This window comes from Vulpes lagopus, chromosome 6 (genome assembly GCF_018345385.1).
Source record: "Vulpes lagopus strain Blue_001 chromosome 6, ASM1834538v1, whole genome shotgun sequence".
NCBI lineage: Eukaryota > Metazoa > Chordata > Mammalia > Carnivora > Canidae > Vulpes > Vulpes lagopus.
In genome coordinates this window covers 129,551,825-129,557,239 of record NC_054829.1, presented here as the reverse complement: position 1 = coordinate 129,557,239, position 5,415 = coordinate 129,551,825, and the positions used below count along the sequence as shown (strand labels likewise).

At 37.1% G+C, this 5,415-nt stretch overlaps 1 pseudogene; it reads left to right on the top strand.

Moving 5' to 3' along the window:
• The first annotated feature begins 4,590 nt into the window (after positions 1 to 4,590).
• LOC121492827 lies at positions 4,591 to 5,021 on the top strand (annotated as a pseudogene).
• Positions 5,022 to 5,415: the final 394 nt, after the last annotated feature.

The following is a 5,415-nucleotide window of genomic DNA, read 5'->3' as shown; positions in this document are numbered from 1 at the left end:
TGTAGCTCTTGACCCAAACTTCCTTTCTTCAAACCTGCTACCAAATTCTCAAACTAAATCATTTGATAGCATATCCCATCTGTTCCACTTCCTATTCTGAAGAAAATATATTCAATGAGGAAATTTTTAACAACACTGCAACAGAGGCATTTGAGTGGCTCGGTCAGTTTAGGCTTCCAACTCTTGGTTTCCACCTTAGGTCATGATCTCAGGGTTCCGCGAGGAACTCTGGGCTCAGCATGGAGTCAGCTTGAGATTCTCACCCCTCCTCCTTTTCCCTCCCCCCAGCTCCTTCCCCCTACTTGTGCACTCTCACAAATAAGTTTTTAAAAAACTTAAAAAAAAACCACTACAACATAGACAATAGCATCATTGATTATTTGTTTCCATTTTATATTGGAAAGAACATATTTTGAGAATGTGCAGTCCTGGTTCCTGTTCTGGTTGCACCTCTCAATAGTTATTTAGCCTCAAAAAAAGCATCTGATCTTCTCTAATATCTAGTTTTAAAATCTTTTTTCACAAACCATTAGCTTCCTGAGACCATGAGTTATATCTGTTTTGTTAAACTAGTGCCATAGCTCTCTCCCTCCAACACGTACAAACATCTTCATATACCACACTTGCGTCTGGATATTTTATTTGGGAAGGAGCACACTAAGGAGCTGGGGAAAATGACATAAAGAAGGAGGTTCATTGTAGAGTTGGTCACTGATGTGGACAACTGAGGTTCAGTAAATGCCAAGAGATTCTAAAAAGCTACGTTATATTTTTCAGAAATGTTTGCTGCATGTGGAACTTTTACCCACCAGCTCCCAAGCTCCCTTGGTCAAAAGTCACTCCATAAAATAAGGTAACTTCTCCACATTTCCAAGATTGTACCTGCATGAGTGTGAGGCATCCAAGGCTGCTGAAATGTAAGTAGTTGTCAGGTTCCACCATCTAGAACTCTGTTGCCATTAAAATGATTAGTGTTACGAGGTAAGACACAAGAGCCTATTACTATTATTATTATTATTATTATTTATTTTTAAGAGCCCATTATTAGAGGGAGTATCTAGAACCTCGTGCAGATTTAGGCACCTGATGCCCTAATACATTTTTAATTATGAATGACTGAAAAGCAGGGACCACTAATCCCTACAATATGGTTTTTGTGAGGTTAATTGAGACTGTAAGTATCAGCTCTTAACTATCCTAGAAGTAAGTATACAGGTTTGTTGAGTTTGAATAGCCAAGGGTGCAATTGAAGTTATTTTTTTCTACTTTGCAACTGGATTCTTAAAATTTTTCAAGCCCTATTCTACTTGATGACCAAAAAAAAAAAAAAAAAAAAAAAAAAAAAACACCTAACTCTATCATTATGCAATTTGTTTCGGTGCAGGGTGAGTTAGGTCTGAGGCCATGCTCTGTCTTGCTGGAGTCCGCGGAGTCTATAGTTTGAAGATGTAAAGGACACTTGTTCAATTTGGTATTTGTATTTGCTGCTGGTTTAGTTCACCCTCATCATATCCTCAAACCTCCCAATAGCTTCTTCCTCTTATTTTTTTTAATCTTCTTCTTCTTAATTAATGCCTGCAAATTTGTTGGAGATATTGCAAAATTTGTGGGTTTTTTCCCCCATGATATTCTGGGATACAAAGAATGTAGAAAGATCATCTATTCCCATCTGCTTTCACCATCCCAGTCAGGTATCCTACTACACTACTGAAACTTGTTCTACTTCTACAAAGCCCCCAGGGGCTATTTCTTTTAGTTTTTTTTTTTTTTTTCTAACCTCACTTCATCTCTCCTTAGAGTATCTTTACCTATTTTGGGTTTGAGAATGAAAGGTTTGTAGAGCAGGTGGGAGTCATTAGGTTCCACAAGTAGTTTTTCTTGGAAAAGTCATGACTTCCAATGCTTAGGCTGAGAGATAAGATCAACCTAAGTAAAGGAATTCCAGGAACCCAAAGTATGAAAACTTATCAGTTATTACTTTAAGATTGTTTTCCACTATACCTGATTACATTTATTTCTTGTATTTTCAATACTGAAAGAATGTATGACATGTAAAAGTTTGTAAGATTATTTACTGAACAACTTAAAGACTTTCTTGTGACATAGAACACCTGCTCACAAGTATTTTGAAGCACAGGAATTTAATGTAATGTAATTATGACTAGTTCATAGGCTCATTAATTCCTATCAATATACACACATGGACAACTATTCTCAAAATATCTGTTTGCTGTTATGTAGGTGAGATAATAAATTAATAGAGTGTCCATAACATTTTTGGTAGTTCCAGTAGGCTGAGATTATTCTAATTTACAGATTAGCTCATAATGCAAGACATGTGGGTGAAAGAAAGTTAATATTATCTTCATTATAATACATCTGTCCAACCTAACTCTTAATGCCTCTTTTTAAAGTTATTTAAAATTCTTGATTTTAATCTTGATTTTAGAATTTAAAAATGCTAAAAGAATTTTACAACAAAGTTTTAACAGCACTATTTGTAGTGATGGCAACAGAATAACTTTCACGCCCTCTGCACTCTTCTGTATTTTCTAATATTATTTGTCTTTTCCCCCCTTTTTTTTTTTTGCATGGAACATTTGTTACTTCTAGTTTTTACTTTGGGCCTTTCACCTCTTTCTCCTTGTGTCTGGCTCCTTTGTATTTCTATTTCCCACTTGCCATAACTTTAATAAGTATCTGTGCCATCCACCTGCCTGAAATTCCATCCTCTGCAGTCTGCAGCCCACATTGCCCTCTCATGGCTCATGTTTTTAAAGACAATGTCTATGCTCATAACATTAAATATGCTGATGAGTCCTGGTACTCAGTGGGTTGACAATCCCCTGGCAACATCAATTGGCAGACACAATGCTCTCCATCCTCTCAAATGGCTCTGCCTGCCTCCCCATGCCGACTGAAACTGTCATTTTCACCAAACCCCCATTGTTGCAAATTAGCTGTTGCTGGCAAAAGTTCATGGTCTGTTTCCAGGCATTAATTCATGATCTGCGCATCTATTTCTCCATTCAGACCAGCGTGGCACAGAAGCTCTTCTGAGTTTGAGTCATTACTTATCTAGGCAACTTGATTGAAGAAACAAATCTATGTTGGCTTTTAGCAACTTCTGCTATCTTGCAGTCATCTTCACAATAAGAGGTAAGTATGTCTTGGCTTTTTTCCCTAAGTAGGCCCATTTTTATTCATTGCATTGATTGGGATTATATACAGAAAGGAGGCATTTTTTTTTCTTCTGTGTCTAGATTTACCTCAACAGTCATACTGAGTGACTGACAAAAGCATTAATAAGACAAAGAGTGGGGATGAGATCAAGACATCAACATTCTTCTGTCTCACCTATTATCTTGTTAATTGTTAGAGACCTGAAAAAGAAAACTATACTATTGTAATGGAAAAGAACTAACTAAATCTAATAGCAGTGCTTTCACTCTAGTGGCTTTTTTTTTTTTTAACTCCTTAGGAAATGCCTAAAAATATTACTACTTGCTGCAGCAGTTAGTTTTAAGACAACATTTATTTATCATACCACGAAAATAATGAGATAAACATACAAGCTTTTCCACCTTATATCCTTAGTCCCTCTCAGAGTCCCTGTGGGCACACAGCAGATGTTCAATAAACACTGTGTTGATGCAAACTCTGGGAAGATGCAACTATTCAACAAAGAAACTCTATCAGAATTTATTATTTCAAATTATCAACTCAATAATTCTCAGGAAAAAAAAAAGATTTCAGAGAACCTTTGAGTAAAGAATAGCTTTAAATGTTAAAAAAAATGGATCTCAGTGAATACTCAGTTCCTTTTTGTCTCTCTTTCAACACACATGTGCATACACATATTCATGCATACAAATACTCTTTGAAATTCTAGATAAATATTTAGATTTTCTTTTTCACTCACTCACTCACTCACTCACTCACTCATTAAACAGATATGGATTGAACCAGTAGCATCCTAAAGACTTTTTATATAGACATGGTTATGATGGGCAAGGCCCCTGCCCTCATGGAGTTTATATTTTGATGGAGAGCTGTAAGATGACCTTGGTGTTGTGGTGAGAAATAAAACTTTTTAAAAAAGTATTTAATTTATTTATTCACGAGAGACACAGAGAGAGAGGCAGAGACACAGGCAGAAGGAGAAGCAGCTCCTTGAAGGAAGCCCGACGCGGGACTCGATCCTGGGGTCCTGGGATCACAACCAGAGCCAAAGGCAAAGACTCAACCCCTGAGCCACCCAGACGTCCTGAGAAATTAAAAAAAAAAAAAATCACATTGAAAATCATTGATTGGTTGAAAGCCTTCCACATTAATACTGCTTCATCTTAGAACAGCAGAGATTGTTACTAGATAATACTTTATCTGTTACACTTTGGGTGCTAGAATTAGATTACCCCACATATCTCCAAATCATTCAATCTATGGTATTCAAATAAACTAAGCATGAGAATGGGATTATTTATAAATAGCCAAATGCTGTCTATGCATGTTACACAAAGAAAAAAAATATAGTTTCCATTAATAAAACAGCTTGGCCTTTCCCTTGGCTGGCAGCACAGAGGCCACATGATGCCTGGAGTTACTGTAAAAGATGTAAACCTGCAGTTCATCAGAGCTCTGACAGCCTTCCTCCAAAAGCCTGGGAAGCTGGAAGTCCCTAAATGAGTGGACACTGTCAAGCTGGCCAAGCATAAAGAGCTTGATCCCACAATGAGAACTAGTTCCACACAGGAGCTGCTTCCATAGCACGGCCCTGTACTTCTGACGTGGTGCTGGGGTGGGCTCCATGACCAAGATCTATGGAGGATGTCAGAGAAGTGGGGTGAGGCCTAGCCATTTCAGCAGAGGCTCCAAGAGCACGGTCCACACTGTCCTCCAAGCCCCAGAGTGGCTGAAAATGGCATAAAAAGACCAAGATGAGAGAGGCAAAATGACATCTCAGGGACAAAGATCTGGAAAGAATAACTGGACAGGTGGCAAATGCCAATAAGAAGCATTAGAACAAATGATGATGGGTTAATAAATTGCCTTATTCATAAAATAGATAAATGATGGATGGATAGATAATAAAATAAAACAAAATAAAATAGCTTGATAAAGGTGAAAATTATTGTATTTTTCAGGTTGGCAAATACTATCTAAATAATGCAGTGATGAATTCACAAGCAGGATAAATCTGTAATCCTATTCACTCTGTCTCATATGCATTCAAACAAATGTTTTAAATAAACACCTGTCCAACATGTGGTTACTTTGGAAGAACCATGATTTTTCCCTAAAGTTCTTTAGCAAATTTCTTTTAATACAAAGTCTGCCTTGTGGCTTTGCATAATAATCAAGGCAAACAAAAATATTATTCTTTAGACATATGCCAAGTGATGAGGAACAGTCTCC